Consider the following 24,026-nt stretch of genomic DNA (forward strand, 5'->3'; position numbering starts at 1 on the left):
TGTTTTACCGGTGTCAAACTTCTCTGAGGACAGGTCAAAAAAAGTGTGGCGGAATGTGTTTGGGAAATTCCTTGCTAATGCCCACAAAGACCTTTCCTGGGCCATTGTACCCCAGTGTCTTCCCACGCGAGAGTTTCAGCACAAAAGGGGACTGGTGGCAAGGGCTAAATGTCCTCGGGAAACCTGCTGCATTGATGAAACAGTATTGCATTTGTTTTGGAACTGCCCTTATGCACAAGAGGTATGGAAAGTGGCAGCTCCTCTTTTTAAACATGTCGGGGGTCTTAACAATTTTAATCATCTTATGGTTTTATATGGTCTTTTTGTATGTCCTAATAAAAATCAGTACAATGTATGTTGGATGATTATTAATTGTTTTAAAAATGCCATCTGGAAAACACGAAATATTTTACTTTTTAAACATGATTTTATTGATGTTAAAAATTGTATTAAAATTGCTTTTAGTGACATGTATATATATTTTTTAAGAGATAAAAAACATTTGGGGACTGAGAAAGCTATGTCTGTCTGGGGTTTTAAACACTGGAATGACGTTTTAATGTGATTTTACTGCTTTCTCTTTTTTAAAAATTGTATAAATCCTCTCTTAAGCATTGTATATATTTTATATTCAACAAAGTATTTTATGGTGTTTTTATTCTGTAATTCAATAAAACTTTGTTGAAACCTTAGTGCTAAAGCTAATAATATTCTGTACCTTAGCCCTGGGGGGGAGTGTAAGGGGCAGATACAGTCACTGTGTTACATACAGAGAAACCTTTCCAATGGGGCAGTTTTGTAACAGCAAAGTGACTAAAACTTTTGTCACAGCTTCTGCCTCTGTTTCCAACCTTTGTAACTTATATTTGTTACACAGCTCAGTATTTGGGATCATTACAAGGGGGAAAGAAAAGTCCCACAATAAGGATTCAGCTAAAGTCTCTCCCCAAGCTCAAAGTGCCAGAGCAGGACTTCAGTTATTTAGGGAGCAGCCAGACAGGACTGTGATTGGTTGGCCTGTATGCATGTTTAATAGGGAACAGGCAGAGACTAGAGCAAGCATAGGAAAGAAGAATATTGTGAGTGTCTAGTAGAATTAAGTCTAAAACAACTGGACTTTTCTGAGTTTTTCTTGAAAACGTTTCACCACTCATCCGAGTGGCTTCTTCAGTTCAAATGACTGGTAGGGAATTCCCCGGTATTTAAACTCTTGATGGTAGTAGAGTCACAGACATCCAATAAGAGCCAATCAGAGCCATTGGCTCTAGAGAGCTGGGAAAAGTATATTAAACAATACAAAAGAAAACTATAAAACCCACATTACATTACAGGGCAACACATAAACCAGTCCTGTCTGAATATTATGGTTCTCATTTTTAATCAGCTTTTATGTTTCTATGAGATGTTACCTGCAGTTTCATAATTTACTATTATCCCTATTATACTATTATAAGTTCTGTTTCCAAGTAAATGGGACTTTGTGTTCATTTCAGGTCTCAACAAAATAATGTAACATTTGGGCAGAAATATAGAGGCTAAAAGGCCGGCGCTTGAGGTGAGTATGGCAAATATCTCCACACACACAGTGTTTTTGCCTTTGGTGCTCAGATAGGCCGGGATCATTGTGATCCAAACACTGCAGAAGAGCAGCATGCTGAAAGTGATGTACTTGGCCTCATTAAAACTGTCCGGTAAGCTCCGAGCTAAAAATGCTAAAACAAAACTAACAGCTGCCAGAAGCCCCATATACCCAATAACTGAGTAAAAGCCAATAGCTGAGCCCTCATTGCACTGAATGATGATGGTTCCAGGGGAAGTGTGAATGTCCAGTTCCTGAAAGGGAGGAGAAATGGCCAACCAAGTCATGCAGATGATTATTTGAATGGATGAGCAGAACAAGACTACAGAATTGGACAGTTTGACTCCCAGCCATTTTCTCCATGAGCTCCCTGGCTTGGTGGCTTTGAAAGCAACACAAACCATGATAGTCTTGGCCAGGAGAGAAGAGACAGCTATGGAGAAGGTGATTCCAAAAGTGATGATGCGCAGCATGCAGGTTATATCCACAGGGCGACCGAGGAACAGAAACACACTGAGGAAGCTCAGCTTGATGGAGACAAGGAGGAGGAAGCTCAGGCTCCGGTTGTTGGCTCTCACTATGGGGGAGTCCCGGTATGTAATGAAGGCGCCTAATATAAGTAGAGTTGTAAGAAAAGACAGATCTGAAATTGATGAAAAAAACACAGAAATCCCATCATTAGTGCACAAGAGAAATTGTTCTGTTCTTGCAATACACTGATTTTTTTTCTCTCATTGGGCCATTCCATGTCTGGGGATCTGATGCAGATCTCATTATCTGTAACACTAACAAAACAAATGCAAAATAAAATATATTTGGTTATCGGTGATAAACGATTAAAAGAATAAAATTGAGAGTGTACTTACTAATGCTAGCACTGCGCTATGAATACTGTCACGTACAATTAGGATAATTTGGTAGTTAAATGGACACAAATCCCAGCACTAAAGCTGCCCCACAGCGCCCCCTAGTTCTCTATAGAAGTTGATAAAAAACATAATTACACATGGAAACCAATTCACCAATGAGAAATCTACTACTTAATTAAAGACGGCCAATGAGGATGCTGATTCCCAGCACTGTGTCAGGCCCCTTGCTGGTACGGAAAATATAGTGTTGGTGGATGGAGCACGCCAGGACCACTTCTCCATGAAAACGTATTCTTTATTTCATATCTCCATTAAAAACATGTTGCAAAAAACCACACCATGAGCTTAACGCGTTTCGTGGCCTGCCGCCACTTCCTCAGACTCTATAACAGGTATACACACCCCCACCAGTACCTTAAATACCCAAGTGAGACCCACCCCCATGGTATACATTAACCTCCAGGTTACCAACTCAACCCTAATTGAAATGCATATACAAACATAAGATTAAAATATTAAGCAGTTATACATAAAATCAATAAATAATCTCATGTCTGAGGGGTGACTCTATGACACTTATACTAAGTCTCAAAAAAGAGAAATATAATATGATTCACTCCTAAGATGTTTCCCATTAATGGACTGGTGTGGTTATGGTAAAATTGCTGGTACCTTACATATAGAGATAATGGTGCCATTTTCCCGTCATTATATGGCACAGGAATCAGACATGGGGATAAAGGGACAGACTTGTTCAGTGCTGGGAAACTGTGCTTATTGCTCCCAACTCCAATTGCAGGAACAGAGAACAGGGAGCCGGATTTACTCACATCAGCTGGGATTCTCATTGGGGGATTCCTTTGCATTTTAATGGGGATTTGGGGGAAAGTTTTATTGGGCAATATTGCTTTAAGAATCCAACCCTGATGTTGCTGGACTACAGCTCCCAGCATGCCTCACCCTTCATTATATGTTACATTATTCTGGGATTTGTAGTCCAACAACATCTGAGTAACGTTGGGTTGAGCCGCGCTGTGCCGCAGGGTTTAGTTTCCCTTTGAGACTTCAGTTTGGCCAAATTCAAAAGCTGAATCCTACATGACATAACTTCTAGATATAAAAATATTTGTTTCATTATTACATTACCTAAAAGCTCAATTTCCTTACCTTTCTCTGTTCTGTTGCATCATGGTGAGTCCTGCAGACGTACTGAGCCCCATGATCTCCCCCCACTCGGGCAATATATTTATATCAATAATGAAATGAGTGAAATGATAAACTGGCTGGATCTGTAGGAGGTTCTTTTGCCTCTGGGGCAAGTGCACTTGTTCACCTTAGTTTATATAAAATAGAGAGCCATTAAACTGCCCCTTATCTCATTATAAGGAACCCCAATATAGCGCACCCCAGCTTTAGATGAATCTGTATTCCTTGTACTACAACCTGCCCCTTATGGAATCAGTTCAAGACCCCAGCAACTCTATACACAAAACTTACTTTCTTTCTTTCTTTCGACTTACTGTTAGGGTGAGCCCCTTTATCCCACGACCCCCAGGCCAAAAGGCACTTAGGTGCAAGGGTCAATAGGAACCTTCACACAAAGGCTAGGGCACGCCCCTTTATCCCACAACCCCCAGGCCAAAAGGCACTTAGGTGCAAGGGTCAATGGGAACCTTCACACAAAGGCTAGGGCGCGCCCCTTTTATCCCACAACCCCCAGGCCAAAAGGCACTTAGGTGCAAGGGTCAATGAGAACCTTCACACAAAGGCTAGGGTGAGCCCCTTTATCAGGCAAGCCCCTTTTATCCCACGACCCCCAGGCCAAAAGGCACTTAGGTGCAAGGGTCGATGGGAACCTTCACACAAAGGCTAGGGCGTGCCCCTTTATCCCACGACCCCCAGGCCAAAAGGCACTTAGGTGCAAGGGTCAATGGGAACCTTTACACAAAGGCTAGGGCACGCCCCTTTATCCCACGACCCCCAGGCCAAAAGGCACTTAGGTGCAAGGGTCAATGGGAACCTTCACACAAAGGCTAGGGCAAGCCTCCTTATCCAAGATCACAAGGCCAAAAGGGTCATTAAATCACCTTCACTTGAAGGTTAGGGAGAGCCCCTTTATCCCAACACACAGTGCAAAAGGCACAAAGGTTGTTGGCCTCACATTCACCTAAAGGCTTATAAAAACCCCTTTATCCCTGACCCACAGGCCAAAAGGCACTAAGGGGCAAGGATCATTGGATTCACCTTTGCCTGAAGACTACACTTGCTTGTACAGTTATAAAACATCCCTTAGACCTACTACAGTACCCCCAGCATGTGCCCAGTCCATTCACCATGGGGGAAAAGGCAGAAGGTCTATAGGCAAAACCCCATGCTAAGTACAGGGAAACCATTGCCCAGACACTATATACCTTCCCAGGCATGCTGATTTGCATATGCAAAGTGACTGATTTTAGGGTGCCCCATTGCACAGCTCTGTCGGGGGGGTACGGCCATATTGAAGTTTCCTATAGAAGGAGTTGCATTTTTACCCCCTTCTCTAAATTCTCCACCTTAGAGAGGAAGATATGCCTGGATTTCCCCTGAAATAAACAACTCAATTAGACCCTGACAAACTCACTGACATAATCACAGTAACATTGCTTATGGCATCTGATTCCCAGCCCTGTGTCAGGCCCCTTGCTGGTACCTTACATATAGAGATAATGATGGCATTTTCCCGTCATTATATGGCACAGGAATCAGACATGGGGATAAAGGGACAGACTTGTTCAGTGCTGGGAAACTGTGCTTATTGCTCCCAACTCCAATTGCAGGAACAGAGAACAGGGAGCCGGATTTACTCACATCAGCTGGGATTCTCATTGGGGGATTTCTTGCATTTTAATGCAGTTTTATTGGGCAATATTGCTTTAAGAATCCAACCCTGATGTTGCTGGACTACAGCTCCCAGCATGCCTCACCCTTCATTATATGTTACATTATTCTGGGATTTGTAGTCCGGCAACAGCTGAGTAACGTTGGGTTGAGCCGCGCTGTGCCGCAGGGTTTAGTTTCCCTTTGAGACTTCAGTTTGGCCAAATTCAAAAGCTGAATCCTACATGACATAACTTCTAGATATAAAAATATTTGTTTCATTATTACATTACCTAAAAGCTCAATTTCCTTACCTTTCTCTGTTCTGTTGCATCATGGTGAGTCCTGCAGACGTACTGAGCCCCATGATCTCCCCCCACTCGGGCAATATATTTATATAAATAATGAAATGAGTGAAAGGATAAACTGGCTGGATCTGTAGGAGGTTCTTTTGCCTCTGGGGCAAGTGCACTTGTTCACCTTAGTTTATATAAAATAGAGAGCCATTAAACTGCCCCTTATCTCATTATAAGGAACCCCAATATAGCGCACCCCAGATAGATAAATCCGTATTCCTTGTACTACAACCTGCCCCTTATGGAATCAGTTCAAGACCCCAGCAACTCTATACACAAAACACACACACACACACACTTTACACTTACTTACTTACTTACTTACTTACTTACTTACTTACTTACTTACTTACTTACTTACTTACTTACTTACTTACTTACTTACTTACTTACTTACTTACTTACTTACTTACTTACTTACTTACTTACTTACTTACTTACTTACTCCCCAAGGCCAAAAGGCACTTAGGTGCCAGAGTCATTGGGAACCATTGCACTCTGGCTAAGATGGGTGGGTGGGCACCAGGGCACCAGGGCTGTTGTGCCTCACACAAAGATTAGGGAGAGACCCTTTATCCCAAACTAAGGGGAAAGGGTTGTTGGACTTGCCTTTGCGCAAAGACTACACTTGCTCATACAGTTATAAAACATCCCTTAGATCTAGTACAGCGCCCCCGGCATGTAGATTTGTGTCCAGTCCCTTCACCATTGGGAAAAGCCAAACTGTGCCAGAAGGTCTATAGGCAAAACCCCATGCTATGTACAGGGAAACCATTGCACAGACACTATATACCTTCCCAGGCATGCTGATTTGCATATGCAAATGATGCCGGCCCCCTTGCACAGCTCTGTCGGGGGGGTACGGCCATATTGAAGTTTCCTATAGAAGGAGTTTACCCCCTTCTCTAAATTCTCCACCTTGGAGAGGAAGATATGGCTGGATTTCTCCTGAAATAAACAACTCAATTTGACCATAACAAATTCACTGACATAATCACAGCAACATTCCTTATGGCCCCCCTTTGCTCCCCCATAACTTCCTCCCTTCAAAGCAGGCCCTACCTCAGCTCCATGGAGTTTGGCCTGGAGGGAATGTGCAATTGTACTCGCTGCTCTAGTGATTTGGCACCGCACCCTGCGCTGTAAAGTTAAAGGGACACTAAAGCCTAAAAAAAAAAGAATATGGCTAGAAATGTTTAGCTCTGCCTGTTCCCTATTAAACATGCATACAAGCCAACCAATCACAGTCCTGTCTGGCTTAAAAACTCAAAGCAAAGTCAATGGAGACTCAGGCACTGACTGGTTATTATACAGAGACATAAACTGTGCCAAAAGCTCCAATCATTTTGTTTATACAAAATTTGGTGAATTTCCCCATTACAGATTTCTCTATATATGATATAGTGATTTGCATATGCACCTTACGGTCTCCCCAATGTACAAAGCATTATTGGCTTTAGTTGTGGGGATATAAAGTAACAACTTCTGTCAAAGTGTTTATGAAGCAGTTGCATGGGGGTGTGTGTGCATTACACACGGGGAGAGGCCAAACTGTGCCAGTAGGTGTATAGGCAGAACAACATGTACAGGGGAACCTCTGCACAAACACTATGTTCCTTCCCAGGCATGCTGATTTGCAAAGTGACTGACACTGAGCTCAGAGTTTGTGTCTCACTATAATAAACAGGCTGTGTATGGAACCCCCAGTCTGTATGGCACCCCCAGTCTGTGTGGCATCCCCAGTCTGCTCAGCAAGCCCTTGCTTTGAATAGTGCTTTGGTTGAGTTATAACTCTCAGCCAAAGCAATGGAGACCGGTTCTGTGGGGAATGCGCTCCATTTTCAGGTGAAGCCTGGATGTGTGACTAGAGTTGAGCTGGGATCTTTTGTGAAACAGATACTAATGAAAGAACTTGAGCTTCAGGTAAAAGACACATTCTGCCTGCAGGATTGTGCATCACCTCGATCATATGATGTGACTTTTTATAGTGAATCTGTTTGTGTGGAGATTTTTGAAAGATTTAAGGCAAAGAGAAACATGGCTCCTTTGGAGGATTTTGATGTACTCCCACTATACTTTATGGAGGAAAAACCTCTTATTCTGCACATGTTTAACCCGTTTACTGATATGGGTCTGATTCTGGCCTTTTTGAAAAAGTACTGCAGTAAAATTAAAGGAGGTATAAGGCAAACAAACTGCTTTAAAATATTTAATGGAAACCTGAAATTTTGGGTGAAGCTCAGGCCTGACCCGGATGGCATTGGAGGAGTTAAGCACCCTCCGGCAAATTTTTCTATTGCTGGAAACAGGGGTTTTTTGTATTACCCCGGCCAACCCAAGTACTGTAGGCAATGCTTTACTTATGGCCATATCCGTGATGCCTGCCCTAAGGGTAAGTGCTGCCGCAATTGTGCTAATGTGGGCCATGAAGCTGGCGCTTGCATGCAGCCAAGGCGGTGTGATATATGGGGAAGCCAGGAGCATCCGGCTAGAAACTGCCCCAAAGTTTCATCAGCTAGGATGTCCTATGCAGAGATTGTGAAAAGGGCTGAACCACCTGAGGCTGAAGGGGTGAGGGGAACTGGGGGTGGGCTGTCTCTGAGGGACAATTCTGAAAATGTTGTTGCTGAAACTGAATTAACTGTGATTGAGCCAACAGCTGAGGAGGCTACACTGGAGAGTGTGGGGGAAGTGCCTAGAGTGGAAGAGAGTGTGGCCCCTGATGGGAGCCATACTGCAGGTGCATCGGAGGAATTCTTGATTGAAAGTGCCGTGAGTCCACTTTCTGATGGAAATATTGCTGAAGAAATTGTCTGGGATACGGCTGGGGATGAGGTGGAGGAGTCAATGGACGTGCAAAGTGGTAACAAAAATCTTGCTGTGCATGAAGTGTGTAGTCCGGCTAAAAGAGCTAAACCATCTACTGTCTTTACTGCTGGGGATTTGGGGGAGGGGGTTTCTTCATGTTCCAGGCCTGAGACTCCTGCAATTTTCAGAGAAGCCGTACAATCACCTGACCAAAGCTACTTGGAAAGTGAGAGTGTGGAGAACCTGCAGAACGTTTGTTTCTTCAGCTGCAGTTCTAGAGAATCCTAATATGCTTGCATGGTGTAACAACTTCACCTTTGCATGTCTCTCAAGATAGTCTCCCTAAATGTAAGGGGGTTTTCATCAGTGGCGAAGAGGGCTGCTGTGCTGGATCATCTGGGCGGTGATGTTTTCTGCCTTCAGGAATGCGCCTTTGGTTCTGTCCCAAAAAAGAGTGAGTGGAACTATGGAGACAGTATTTGGTCTAAATCAGAGAGCAACAGATGTGCAACTGTGGGAGTTTTGATTAATAATGTGAATATAACAGTCAGTCAGTATATGGGGGTTGTACCTGGGAGGGAGTTAATGGTGGATATTGAGTTCTATGGGGAAAGGTACAGAATATTTCATTTGTATGCACCTGCGGTAAGAAGTGAGAAAATTGAGTTTTTTGAAAATCTTCAGTTCTTTTTACCTAATAAAGGGCCAGTTATTTTGGCAGGTGATTTAAATTGTATCCGAAATAGCGCGGATAGGGAAGGGGTTGGGATATGTCAATTGGATGCTGCTGGGAAGCTGTTAAACTAAATATTGTGGGATTTTAGGCTAACAGATGCACATGATGTTGCTCAACCTAAAGAAACAATGTAAAGTCTAGAATTGATTTCTGTATTTTTTCTGAGCATTTTAGTTTTGGTAGGATGAGTACTCAGGCCATTCCTTTTTCTGATCATGTTATTCTTTGTTGCAAAGTCATGTTAAACAATGCATTTTCCTTTGGGCGGGGATTATGGAAATTAAATTTGAAGCTATTGGAGGATAATGAGTGCAGGGAACAATTTGAGTGCTTATATAGAAAGTGGTGTATGGAGAAAGGGAATTTTGTTAATATACTGGAGTGGTGGGATTGGGCAAAAGGTAAAATAGCCAAGTTTTTTAAACGGGAAGGATATAAGAAAGGCAGATTGAGGAGAAATATGTACGATGGGTTATGTAATAGGCTGCAAATGCTGTATAAACTGGGAAATGCTGCTGTTGATGTAGAGGAGGAAATGATTAAGGTTAGAAAGGAAGTTCAAAAGACAATTAATGAAAGGGGTAAAAGTATCATTTATAGAACCAAGGTTAAGCATCTTGATAATGATGAGAAATGCTCACGTTTCTTTTTCAAAAAAATGTGTCATAAAAGAAGTGTTTTTGTCAAAATTCTAAATAAGGAGGGTGATGAGGTATATGGGGGGGAAATGCATAAATGTATCAGAGAGTTTTATGGGGATTTGTTTTGTGGGAGCAGAGAGGAAATTGACACGGAGTTCTTGAATATTATTGATAACTGTTTGGACAAGGGGGACATAGACTTTTTGGCTAAAGATGTGGATGTTGGGAAAATTTTGGTGACGGTGAAGTCGATGGCCTTAAATAAAACTCCGGGTAGTGACGGGATAATCAGTGAATTTTATGTGAAATACTGGGATATAATTAAGGAGGAGTTTTTGGAAGTATGTAAATATATTATGCTGAATGGAGTGTTGTCTAGATCAATGAAGGAAGGGGTTATTGTTTTAATCTTCAAAAAGGGGGATCGGCGGGATATTAGAAACTGGCGACCGATCACATTATTAAACTCCGATTATAAAATTCTGGCAAAGATGGTGGCGAACAGGTTACGGCTGGTTGTGGAGAAGTTAGTTGGTGAATCTCAAGCGTGTGCGGTGCCTGGGCGGATAATTACGGAGAATTTAATTTTGTTACATGATATTATTTCTTATGTTCAAGAGAGAAATTGTTCCATGTTTGTTGCTTCGATAGATCTAGAGAAAGCATACGATAAGGTCTCACATAAGTTTCTGTTTGCTGTTTTAAATAGGATGGGGGTCCCAGAGAGGTTGCTAAAAGTGATTAAGGGGTTCTATTCTGATATTGTGAGCAGGTTGTTAGTTAATGGTTCTTTGGGTGAGAGCTTTAAGGTATTGTCTGGTGTGAGGCAGGGGGGCCCCTGTCTCCTATTGCTTTTATTTGTATAATGGAACCTTTATTGAGATTAGTGCAGAAAGATAAAGTTATTAGGGGATTTGATGTACCGGGGAGTGGGGGGAGGAAGGGTAAATCTTTATGTTACATGGATGACATTGTTATTTTGTGTGAGTCATATGTGGCGATACATAGGATGAAGTTATTGCTAAATGTCTTTTGTTGTGTATCAAATATGAGGGTTAATTGGAGTAAGTGTAAACTTTGTGTTTTTGGCAAAGATGTGGAACTAGAGGAGGATGTGATAGAGGTAGCAAAGGATGGAATGGAGGTGCTAGGGATCTTTTTTCATAAGGGATTGAGTGGGGGAGTGGTGTGGAATGCTGTGGGTGAGAAAATTGCAAGAAAATTGCGTTTTTGGTGCCTGAGAGACTTATCTTTGGCTGGGAAAGTGATTGTGGTGAAAACTGTCTTGTTGTCTATCATTATTTATGCAAGTAATGTATTCCCTCCGGATACCAAGTGTGCGCAAAAAATTAATAGGCTGATTTTTGTTTTCTTGTGGGGGTCCCGTATGGAGAAGTTGAGGAGAGAAATTGTGTATAAGCAGCAGAAAAATGGTGGGTTGGATTTACCAAATATTTGTGTGTTTGTGCAGCTGCAATATTGGGGCTGTATTGTGAGAATACTAAGTAAGGATAGCTGCTGTGCTTGTATGATTCAGTATATGGGCGGGTGGCTGTTTAGGCGGTGGGGATGGCAGGCTGCAGAGTTAAATAGACTTGTTCATTTTGAAGTTCCTAAGTTCTATTTATCTCTGAAAGAGTTTAGGGATACATATGAGCTGGAGAAATTGGGAGTAGAAGAGAAAAATAAAAAAGTTGTTAAACAATGGATAAGGAGGAATGAGCGGGTAAGTAACATGCATGGGATGAAGTCTGATGATTCTCTTAGATTGTGGTCTGGGGAAGCGGGGATTGTGTAGAGTTTTTCAAAGAGCTTTATTAAAGCAAAAACTCAAAAATTAACAATTGAACAGTAAAATATTTTAACAGAAAATCATGAAACATTCATTTAAATCACATTAATTAAATTAAATGATAGACATTAAAACTTATTATTTTAAGAAATTGGACCATTTGTCTTGACTCCATAAAAGAGATTTGTTTTTACATTTCTTTTCATCCAACAGAACATATAAATACATTATACTAAAAGCCAATGATATACAATCTCGTACTAAAATTTCATTTGAATTGAAGATAATCATATTAAGCACTTTCCACAGGGCTTCCTTAAAAGAATTGATCATTTTCCATAAAATAATATATTGGGCCTGCGATACACCTTCCATTTTTCCATAAAGAATTGCGTTATAATCCAAGTCTTTCAGTCCTCCTACCAGACTTAGAAGCGGGCAAACAATTTTCCAAAATTCTTTTGCGTAGCCACAGTCCCAGAGAAGATGTTTGACAGTCTCTTTACAAGAGCATGCAGATCTTGGACAGAAAGGATTTACAGCGGGGATTGTGTAGGGCTGCGGTGTGCCCAGTGGGGGGGTGCGGTGATGTTGAGACAGTAGATCATTTATTTTGGGGTTGTGTGTATGCTTGTGAGGTTAGGGATGGGCTCAAACCTTTATATAGAGAGTTATGTGGGTTGGAGACTGTTACCTGGGGAACAATTATGTTCGGGCTGGGTGTTGCTAACAAAGTGAAATCAAGAGTATTATGGCTGTTGTTAGGCTGTATTAAAGAAGTCCTATGGGATGTTAGGAATCTATTAATATTTAAAAACCAAGTGATTGGGAAAGAAATGTGTTTAAATATGATTTTGGGGAGATTATATGTGTATTATTTGAGAGATGTTTATCATTCAAATGCTACTGATGCAGAAGGCGTATGGAAGTATAAAAAATGGCGGTTTCTCATCAAATAAATATGTATGGTTTTTTTTGGCTGATTTAATTATCATTTAAATAAAGGTGCCACAATGATTTAAATTGAAAGATTTATTGTCTAAATATTTGACTGAGTATCTTTCTAACCACTGAGTGGTTTAAAAAAAAAAAATGCAAATGCAGAGGCATCAGAAAGTAGAGGGTGCCGAGGATTGCTAGCCACCAAAGCTAGATATACTGGCCGGACCTCTCTCACTATGCTAATGCAGAGGCAGCAGAAGGTAACGGGCGCCGAGGATTGCTTGCTGCCAAGGCTAGCTAAACATGCCTGCTCTCTCTGGCCCTCTCTCTCTCTGGCCCTCTCTCTCTCTGGCCCTCTCTCTCTCTGGCCCTCTCTCTCTCTCTGGCCCTCTCTCTCTGGCCCTCACAGAGGCAGCAGAAAGTAGAGGGCGCCGAGGATTGCTAGCCGCCAAGGCTAGCTAAACTGGCAGGCCCTCTTTCCCTATGCTAATGCAGAGGCAGCAGAAAGTAGAGGGTGCCAAGGATTGCTAGCCGTTAAGGCTAGCTAAACTAGCCGGCCCTCTGCGGCACTCTCTCCCTATGCTAATGCAGAGGCAGCAGAAATTAGAGGGCACCGAGGATTGCTAGCCTCCAAGGCTAGCTAAACTGGCCGGCCCTCTCTCCCTATGCTAATGCAGAGGCAGCAGAATGTAGAGGGTGCCAAGGATTGCTAGCCACCCAGGCTAGCTAAACTGGCCAGCCCTCTCTCCCTATGCTAATGCAGAGGCAGCAGAATGTAGAGAGCGCCAAGGATTGCTAGCCACCCAGGCTAGCTAAACTGGCCGGCCCTCTCTCCCTATGCTAATGCAGAGGCAGCAGAAAGTAGTTGGCGCCGAGGATTGCTAGCCGCTAAGGCTAGTTAAACTGGCCGGCCCTCTCTCCCTCTCCAAATGCTAATGCTAATGCTAATGCTAATGCTAATGCTAATGCTAATGCTAATGCTAATGCTAATGCTAATGCTAATGCAGAGGCAGAGGCAGAGGCAGAGGCAGAGGCAGAGGCAGAGGCAGAGGCAGAGGCAGAGGCAGAGGCAGAGGCAGAGGCAGAGGCAGAGGAAGCAGAAAGTAAAGGGCGCCGAGGATTGCTAGCCGCTGAGGCTAGTTAAACTGGCCGGCCCTCTGTGGCCCTCTCTCCCTATGCTAATGCAAAGGCAGCAGAAAGTAGAGAGCGCCGAGGATTGCCAGCTGCAAAGGGTATCTAAATTGGCCGGCCCTCTGTGGCCCTCTCTCCCTATGCTAATGCAAAGGCAGCAGAAATTAGAGAGCGCCAAGGATTGCTAGCCTCCAAGGCTAGCTAAACTGGCCGGCCCTCTGCGGCACTCTCTCCCTATGCTAATGCAAAGGCAGCAGAAAGTAGAGAGCGCCGAGGATTGCTAGCCGCCAAGGCTAGCTAAACTGGCCGGCCCACTCTTCCTATGCTCATGCAGAGGCAGCAGAAAGTAGAGGGCACCGAGGATTGCTAGCCAAGGCTAGCTAAACTGGCCGGCCCTGTCTCCCTATGCTAATGCAGAGGAAGCAGAAAGTAAAGGGCGCCGAGGATTGCTAAGGCTAGCTAAACTGGCCAGCCCTCTGTGCCCCTCTCTCCCTATGCTTATGCAGAGGCAGCAGAAAGTAAAGGGCGCCGAAGATTGCTAGCTGCTAAGGCTAGCTAAACTGGCCGTCCCTCTCTCCCTATGCTAATGCAGAGGCAGCAGGAAGTAGAGGGCGCAGAGGATTGCTAGCTGCCAAGGCTAGCTAAACTGGCAGGCCCTCTCTCCCTATGCTAATGCAGAGGCAGCAGAAAGTAGAGGGTGCCAAGGATGGCTGGCTAAACTGGCTGGCTAAACTAACTGGCTGGCTAAACTAACTGGCTGGCTAAACTAACTAACTAACTGGCTGGCTAAACTAACTGGCTGGCTAAACTGGCTGGCTGGCTAAACTGGCTGGCTAAACTGGCTGGCTCTCTCTCCCTATGCTAATGCAGAGGCAGCAGAAAGTAGAGGGCGCCGAGGATTGCTAGCCGCTAAAGCTAGCTTAACTGACCGGTCGTCTCTACTTATGCTAATGCAGAGGTAGCAGAAAGTAGAGGGTGCCGAGGATTTCTAGCCGCCAAGGCTAGTTAAACTGGCCGGCCCTCTATCCCTCTCCCTCTCCATATGCTAATGCTAATGCTAATGCAGAGGCAGCAGAAAGTAGTGGGCGCAGAGGATTGCTAGCCGCCAAGGCTAGCTAAACTGGCCGTCCCTCTCTCCCTATGCTAATGCAGAGGCAGCAGGAAGTAGAGGGCGCAGAGGATTGCTAGCTGCCAAGGCTAGCTAAACTGGCAGGCCCTCTCTCCCTATGCTAATGCAGAGGCAGCAGAAAGTAGAGGGTGCCAAGGATGGCTGGCTAAACTGGCTGGCTAAACTGGCTGGCTAAACTGGCTGGCTAAACTGGCTGGCTAAACTGGCTGGCTGGCTAAACTAACTAACTGGCTGGCTAAACTAACTGGCTGGCTAAACTGGCTGGCTGGCTAAACTGGCTGGCTAAACTGGCTGGCTCTCTCTCCCTATGCTAATGCAGAGGCAGCAGAAAGTAGAGGGCGCCGAGGATTGCTAGCCGCTAAAGCTAGCTTAACTGACCGGTCGTCTCTACTTATGCTAATGCAGAGGTAGCAGAAAGTAGAGGGTGCCGAGGATTTCTAGCCGCCAAGGCTAGTTAAACTGGCCGGCCCTCTATCCCTCTCCCTCTCCATATGCTAATGCTAATGCTAATGCAGAGGCAGCAGAAAGTAGTGGGCGCAGAGGATTGCTAGCCGCCAAGGCTAGCTAAACTGGCCGGCCCTCTGCGGCCCTCTCTCCCTATGCTAATGCAGAGGTGGCAGAAAGTAGAGGGCGCCGAGGATTGCTAGCCACTAAGGCTAGCTAAACTGGCCGGCCCTCTCTTCCTATGCTAATGCAGAGGCAGCAGAAAGTAGTGGGCGCCGAGGATTGCTAGCAGCCGAGGCTAGCTAAACTGGCCGGCCCTCTCTCCCTATGCTAATCCAGAGGCAGCAGAAAGTAGAGGGCGCAGAGGATTGCTAGCTGCCAAGGCAAGCTAAACTGGCCGGCCCTCTTTCCCTATGCTAATGCAGAGGCAGCACAAAGTAGAGAGCGCCGAGGATTGCTAAGGCTAGCTAAACTGGCTGGCCCTCTCTCCCTATGCTAATGAAAAGGCAGAAGAAAGTAGAGGGCGAAAAGGATTGAACTGACTGGCTGAACTGGCTGAACTGGCTGAACTGGCTGAACTGGCTGAACTGGCTGAACTGGCTGAACTGGCTGAACTGGCTGAACTGGCTGAACTGGCTGAACTGGCTGAACTGGCTGAACTGGCTGAACTGGCTGAACTGGCTGAACTGGCTGAACTGGCTGAACTGGCTGAACTGGCTGAACTGGCTGAACTGGCTGAACTGGCTGAACTGGCTGAACTGGCTGAACTGGCTGAACTGGCTGAACTGGCTGAACTGGCTGAACTGGCTGAACTGGCTGAACTGGCTGAACTGGCTGAACTGGCTGGCTCTCTCTCCCTATGCTAATGCAGAGGCAGCAGAAAGTAGAGGGCGCCGAGGATTGCTAGAAGCCAAGGCTAGTTAAACTGGCCGGCCCTCTCTCCCTATGCTAATGCAGAGGCAGGAGAAAGTAGAGGGCGCCGAGAATTGCTAGCCGCCAAGGCTAGTTAAACTTGCCGGCCCTCTCTCCCTATGTTAATGCAGAGGCAGCCGAAAGTAGAGGGCACCGAGGATTGCTAGTCTCCAAGGCTAGCTAAACTGGCCGGCCCTCTGCGGACGCTCTCCCTATGCTAATGCAGAGGCGGCAGAAATTAGAGGGCGTCGAGGATTGCTAGTCTCCAAGGCTAGCTAAACTTGCTGGCCCTCTCTCCCTATGTGAATGCAGAAGCAGCAGAAAGTAGAGGGCGCCAAGGCTAGCTAAATTGGCCGGCCCTCTCTTTCTATGCTAATGCAGAGGCACCAGAAAGTAGAAGGCGCTGAGGATTGCTAGCCGCCAAGGCTAGCTAAACTGGCTGGCCCTCTGCGACCCTCTCTCCCTATGCTAATGCAATGGCAGCAGAAATTAGAGGCCGTCGAGGATTGCTAGCCTCCAAGGCTAGCTAAACTGGCCGGCTCTCTGCGGCACTCTCTCCCTATGCTAATGCAAAGGCAGCAGAAAGTAGAGGGTGCCAATGATTGTTAGCCGCCAAGGCTAGCTAAACCGGACTGCCCTCTACGGCCATCTCTCCCTATGCTAATGCAATGGCAGCAGAAATTAGAGGCCGTCGAGGATTGCTAGCCTCCAAGGCTAGCTAAACTGGCCGGCTCTCTGCGGCACTCTCTCCCTATGCTAATGCAATGGCAGCAGAAATTAGAGGCCGTCGAGGATTGCTAGCCTCCAAGGCTAGCTAAACTGGCCGGCCCTTTGCGGCCCTTTGCGGCCCTTTGCGGCCCTTTGCGGCCCTTTGCGGCCCTTTGCGGCCCTTTGCTGCCCTTTGCTGCCCTTTGCGGCCCTCTCTCCCTATGCTAATGTAGAGGCAGCAGAAAGTAGAGAGCGCCGAGGATTGCTAGCCGCCAAGGCTAGTTGAACTGGCCTGCCCTCTCTCCCTATGCTAATGCAGAGGCAGCAGAATGTAGAGAGCACTAAGGCTAGCTAAACTGGCCAGCCCACTACGGCCCTCTCTCCCTATGCTAATGCAGAGGCAGCAGAAAGTAGAGGGCGCCGAGGATTGCTAGCCTCCAAGGCTAGCTAAACTGGCCGGCTCTCTGCGGCCCTCTGCGGCCCTCTCTCCCTATGCTAATGCAGAGGCAGCAGAAAGTAGAGGGCGCCGAGGATTGCTAGCCGTCAAGGCTAGTTAAACTGGCCGGCCCTATCTCACTATGCTAATGCAGAGGCAGCAGAAAGTAGAGGGCGCCGAGGATTGCTAGCCGTCAAGGCTAGCTAAACTGGCCGGTCCTCTCTCCCTATGCTAATGCAGAGGCAGCAGAAAGTAGAGGGCGTCGAGGATTGCTGGGTGCTAAGGCTAGCTAAACTGGCCGGCCCTCTGCGGCCATGTCTCCCTATGCTAATGAAGAGGCAGCAGAAAGTAGAGAGCGCTAACGCTAGCTTAACTGGCCAGCCCTCTGCGGCCCTCCCTCCCTATGCTAATGCAGAGGCAGCAGAAATTAGAGGGCGCTGAGGATTGCTAGCCTCAAAGGCTAGCTAAATTGGCTGGCCATCTGTGGCCCTCTCTCCCTATGCTAATGCAGAGGCAGGAGAAAGTAGAGAGCGCCAAGGATTGCTGGGTGCTAAGGCTAGCTAAACTGCCCGGCCGTCTCTCCCTATGCTAATGCAGAGGCAGCACAAAGTAGAGGTCGTCGAGGATTGCTGGGTGCTAAGGCTAGCTAAACTGGCCGGCCCTCTGCGGCCCTCTCTCCCTATGCTAATGCAGAGGCAGCAGAAAGTAGAGGGCGCCGAGGATTGCTAGCCGCCAAGGCTAGTTGAACTTGCCTGCCCTCTCTCCCTATGCTAATGCAGAGGCAGCAGAAAGTAGAGGGTGCCGAGGATTGCTAGCCATAAAGGCTAGCTAAACCGGCCGGCCCTCTCTCCCTATGCTAAGGCAGAGGCAGCAAAAAATAGAAGACGCCGAGGATTTCTAGCCGCCAAGGCGAGCTAAACTGTCTGGCCCACTCTCCCTATGCTAATGCAGAGGCAGCAGAAAGTAGAGGGCGCCGAGGATTGCTAGCTGCTAAGGCTAGCTAAACTGGCCGGTCCTCTCTCCCTATGCTAATGCAGAGGCAGCATAAAGTAGAGGGCGCCAAGGATTGCTGGCCGCCAAGGCTAGCTAAACTGGCCGGCCCTCTTCGGCCCTCTCTCCCTATGCTAATGCAGAGGCAGCAGAAAGTAGTGGGCGCAGACGATTGCTAGCCGGAAAGGCTGGCTAAACTGGCCGGCCCTCTGCAGCCCTCCCAACCTATGCTAATGCAGAGGCAGCACAAAGTAGAAGGCGCCGAGGATTGCTAGCCGCTAAGGCTAGCTAAACCGGCCAGCCTCTGCGGCCCTCTCTCCCTATGCTAATGCAGAGGCAGCAGAAAGTAGAGGGCGCCAAGGATTGCTAGCCGCCAAGGCTAGCTAAACTGGCCGTCCCTCTGCGGCCCTCTCTCCCTATGCTAATGCAGAGGCAGCAGAAAGTAGAGGGCGCAGAGGATTGCTACCCGCTAAGGCTAGCTAAACTGGCCCGCCCTCTCTCCCTATGCTAATGCAGAGGCCGCAGAAAGTAGAGGGTGCCAGGTATTGCTAGCCACTAAGGCTAGCTAAATTGGCCGGCCCTCTCTCCATATGCTAATGCAGAGGCAGCAGAAAGTAGAGGGCCACAGAGGGTCACTCAGGCTAGGTAGCCTTGCAAACTAGCAATCCTCAGCATCCTCTACTTTCTGCTGCCTCTGCATTAGCATAGAGAGAGCGGGCCGGAGAGGGCAAAACAGGCTAGGTAGCCTTGCCGGCTAGCAATCCTCAGCATCCTCTACTTTTTGCTGCCTCTGCATTAGCATAGGGAGAGTGGTCCGCACAGGCTAGCTAGCATTACCGTCTAGCAATGCTCAGCACCCTCTACTTTCTGCTTCCTCTGCATTAGCATAGGGAGAGAGGGCCGCACAGGCTAGCAATTCTCAGCATCCTCTACTTTCTGCTGCCTCTGCATTAGCATAGGGAGAGAGGGCCGCACAGGCTAGCTAGCATTACCGGCTAGCAATGCTCAGCACCCTCTACTTTCTGCTTCCTCTGCATTAGCATAGGGAGAGAGGGCCGCACAGGCTAGCAATTCTCAGCATCCTCTACTTTCTGCTGCCTCTGCATTAGCATAGGGAGAGAGATGAGTGATGATGAGTGATGAGTGATGAGTGATGAGTGATGAGTGATGAGTGATGAGTGATGAGTGATGAGTGATGAGTGATGAGTGATGAGTGATGAGTGATGAGTGATGATGAGTGATGAGTGATGCTCAGGCTAGGTAGCCTTGCCAGCTAGCAATTCTCAGCATCCTCTACTTTCTGCTTCCTCTGCATTAGCATAGGGAGAGAGGGCCGCACAGGCTAGCAATTCTCAGCACCCTCTACTTTCTGCTGCCTCTGCATTAGCATAGGGAGAGAGGGCGGCACAGGCTAGGTAGCCTTGCCGGGTAGCAATCCTCAGCACCCTCTAGGGAGAGAGATGAGAGATGATGAGAGATGATGCGAGATGATGAGAGATGATGAAAGATGATGCGAGATGATGAGAGATGATGAGAGATGATGATGAGAGATGAGAGATGATGAGAGATGATGAGAAATAATGAGAGATAATGAGAGATAATGAGAGATAATGAGAGATAATGAGAGATAATGAGAGATAATGAGAGATGATGAGAGATGGCCGCAGAGGGTCGCTCAGGCTAGGTAGCCTTGCCAGCTAGCAATCCTCAGCGTCCTCTACTTTCTGCTTCCTCTGCATTAGCATAGGGAGAGAGGGCCGCACAGGCTAGGTGGCCTTGCCGGCTAGCAATCCTCAGCACCCCCTTCTACTTTCTGCTTCCTCTGCATTAGCATAGGGAGAGAGGGCCGCACAGGCTAGCAATTCTCAGCGTCCTCTACTTTCTGCTTCCTCTGCATTAGCATAGGGAGAGAGATGAGAGATGAGAGATGAGAGATGAGAGATGAGAGATGAGAGATGAGAGATGGCCGCAGAGGGTCGCTCAGGCTAGATAGCCTTGCTAGCTAGCAATCCTCAGCATCCTCTATGTTCTGCTGCCTCTGCATTGGCATTGGCATTGGCATTGGCATTGGCATTGGCATTGGCATTGGCATTGGCATTGGCATTGGCATTGGCATTGGCATTGGCATTGGCAGAGAGAGCCGCACAGGCTAGGTAGCCTTGCCGGCTAGCAAGCCTCAGCACCCTCTACTTTCTGCTTCCTCTGCATTAGCATAGGGAGAGAGGGCCGCACAGGCTAGCAATTCTCAGCATCCTCTACTTTCTGCTTCCTCTGCATTAGCATAGGGAGAGAGGGCCGCAACTGCTAGCAATTCTCAGCACCCCCTTTTACTTTCTGCTTCCTCTGCATTAGCATAGGGAGAGAGGGCCGCACAGGCTAGCAATTCTCAGCCTCCTCTACTTTCTGCTTCCTCTGCATTAGCATAGGATGAGAGATGAGAGATGAGAGATGAGAGATGAGAGATGAGAGATGAGAGATGAGAGATGAGAGATGAGAGATGAGAGATGAGAGATGAGAGATGAGAGATGAGAGATGAGAGATGAGAGATGAGAGATGGCCGCAGAGGGTCGCTCAGGCTAGGTAGCCTTGCCAGCTAGCAATCCTCAGCGTCCTCTACTTTCTGCTTCCTCTGCATTAGCATAGGGAGAGAGGGCCGCACAGGCTAGCAATTCTCAGCGTCCTCTACTTTCTGCTTCCTCTGCATTAGCATAGGGAGAGAGGGTCGCACAGGCTAGCAATTCTCAGCACCCTCTACTTTCTGCTTCCTCTGAATTAGCATAGGGAGAGAGGGCCGCACAGGCTAGCAATTCTCAGCGTCCTCTACTTTCTGCTGCCTCTGCATTAGCATAGGGAGAGAGATGAGTGATGAGTGATGAGTGATGAGTGATGAGTGATGAGTGATGAGTGATGAGTGATGAGTGATGAGTGATGAGTGATGAGTGATGAGTGATGAGTGATGAGTGATGAGTGATGAGTGATGAGTGATGCTCAGGCTAGGTAGCCTTGCCAGCTAGCAATCCTCAGCATCCTCTACTTTCTGCTTCCTCTGCATTAGCATAGGGAGAAAGGGCCGCACAGGCTAGCAATTCTCAGCATCCTCTACTTTCTGCTTCCTCTGCATTAGCATAGGGAGAGAGGGCCGCACAGGCTAGCAATTCTCAGCACCCTCTACTTTCTGCTGCCTCTGCATTAGCATAGGGAGAGAGGGCGGCACAGGCTAGGTAGCCTTGCCGGGTAGCAATCCTCAGCACCCTCTACTTTCTGCTTCCTCTGCATTAGCATAGGGAGAGAGGGCAACACAGGCTAGCAATTCTCAGCGTCCTCTACTTTCTGCTTCCTCTGCATTAGCATAGGGAGAGAGATGAGAGATGATGAGAGATGATGCGAGATGATGATGAGAGATGATGCGAGATGATGATGAGAGATGATGCGAGATGATGATGAGAGATGATGCGAGATGATGATGAGAGATGATGCGAGATGATGATGAGAGATGATGCGAGATGATGATGAGAGATGATGCGAGATGATGATGAGAGATGATGCGAGATGATGATGAGAGATGATGCGAGATGATGATGAGAGATGATGCGAGATGATGATGAGAGATGATGCGAGATGATGATGAGAGATGATGCGAGATGGCCGCAGAGGGTCGCTCAGGCTAGGTAGCCTTGCCAGCTAGCAATCCTCAGCGTCCTCTACTTTCTGCTTCCTCTGCATTAGCATAGGGAGAGAGGGCCGCACAGGCTAGGTAGCATTGCCGGCTAGCAATCCTCAGCACCCTCTACTTTCTGCTTCCTCTGCATTAGCATAGGGAGAGAGATGAGAGATGAGAGATGAGAGATGAGAGATGAGAGATGAGAGATGAGAGATGAGAGATGAGAGATGAGAGATGAGAGATGAGAGATGAGAGATGAGAGATGAGAGATGAGAGATGAGAGATGATGAGGAGAGATGAGGAGAGATGATGAGAGATGATGATGAGAGATGATGATGAGTGATGATGATGAGAGATGATGAGAGATGACGAGAAATGACGAGAGATGATGAGAGATTGCCGCAGAGGGTCGCTCAGGCTAGGTAGCCTTGCCAGCTAGGAATCCTCAGCATCCTCTACTTTCTGCTGCCTCTGCATTAGCATAGGGAGAGAGGGCCGCAAAGGCTAGCAATTCTCAGCGTCCTCTACTTTCTGCTTCCTCTGCATTAGCATAGGGAGAGAGGGTCGCACAGGCTAGCAATTCTCAGCACCCTCTACTTTCTGCTTCCCCTGAATTAGCATAGGGAGAGAGGGCCGCACAGGCTAGCAATTCTCAGCGTCCTCTACTTTCTGCTGCCTCTGCATTAGCATAGGGAGAGAGATGAGTGATGAGTGATGAGTGATGAGTGATGAGTGATGAGTGATGAGTGATGAGTGATGAGTGATGAGTGATGAGTGATGAGTGATGAGTGATGAGTGATGAGTGATGAGTGATGAGTGATGAGTGATGCTCAGGCTAGGTAGCCTTGCCGGCAAGCAATCCTCAGCATCCTCTACTTTCTGCTTCCTCTGCATTAGCATAGGGAGAGAGGGCCGCACAGGCTAGCAATTCTCAGCATCCTCTACTTTCTGCTTCCTCTGCATTAGCATAGGGAGAGAGGGCCGCACAGGCTAGCAATTCTCAGCATCCTCTACTTTCTGCTTCCTCTGCATTAGCATAGGGAGAGAGGGCCGCACAGGCTAGCAATTCTCAGCGTCCTCTACTTTCTGCTGCCTCTGCATTAGCATTGGAGAGAGATGAGAGGAGATGAGAGATGAGGAGAGATGAGGAGAGATGAGGAGAGATGAGGAGAGATGAGGAGAGATGAGGAGAGATGAGGAGAGATGAGGAGAGATGAGGAGAGATGAGGAGAGATGATGAGAGATGGCCGCAGAGGGTCACTCAGGCTAGATAGCCTTGCCAGCTAGCAATCCTCAGCATCCTCTATGTTCTGCTGCCTCTGAATTAGCATAGGGAGAGAGGGCCGCACAGGCTAGGTAGACTTGCCGGCTAGCAATCCTCAGCACCCTCTACTTTCTTCTTCCTCTGCATTAGCATAGGGAGAGAGGGCCACAAAGGCTAGCAACTCTCAGCACCCTGTACTTTCTTTTTCCTCTGCATTAGCATAGGGAGAGAGGGCCGCACAGGCTAGCAACTCTCAGCATCCTCTACTTTCTGCTTCCTCTGCATTAGCATAGGGAGAGAGGGCCGCAAAGGCTAGCAACTCTCAGCACCCTCTACTTTCTTCTTCCTCTGCATTAGCATAGGGAGAGAGGGCCGCACAGGCTAGCAATTCTCAGCGTCCTCTACTTTCTGCTGCCTCTGCATTAGCATAGGGAGAGAGATGAGAGATGAGAGATGAGAGATGAGATGAGAGATGAGAGATGAGAGATGAGAGATGAGAGATGAGAGATGAGAGATGAGAGATGAGAGATGAGAGATGAGAGATGAGAGATGAGAGATGGCCGCAGAGGGTCGCTCAGGCTAGATAGCCTTGCCAGCTAGCAATCCTCAGCATCCTCTATGTTCTGCTGCCTCTGCATTAGCATAGGGAGAGAGGGCCGCACAGGCTAGGTAGCCTTGCCGGCTAGCAATCCTCAGCACCCTCTACTTTCTGCTTCCTCTGCATTAGCATAGGGAGAGAGGGCCGCACAGGCTAGCAATTCTCAGCATCCTC

This window comes from Xenopus tropicalis, chromosome 2 (assembly GCF_000004195.4).
Source record: "Xenopus tropicalis strain Nigerian chromosome 2, UCB_Xtro_10.0, whole genome shotgun sequence".
Taxonomy (NCBI): Eukaryota; Metazoa; Chordata; class Amphibia; order Anura; family Pipidae; genus Xenopus; species Xenopus tropicalis.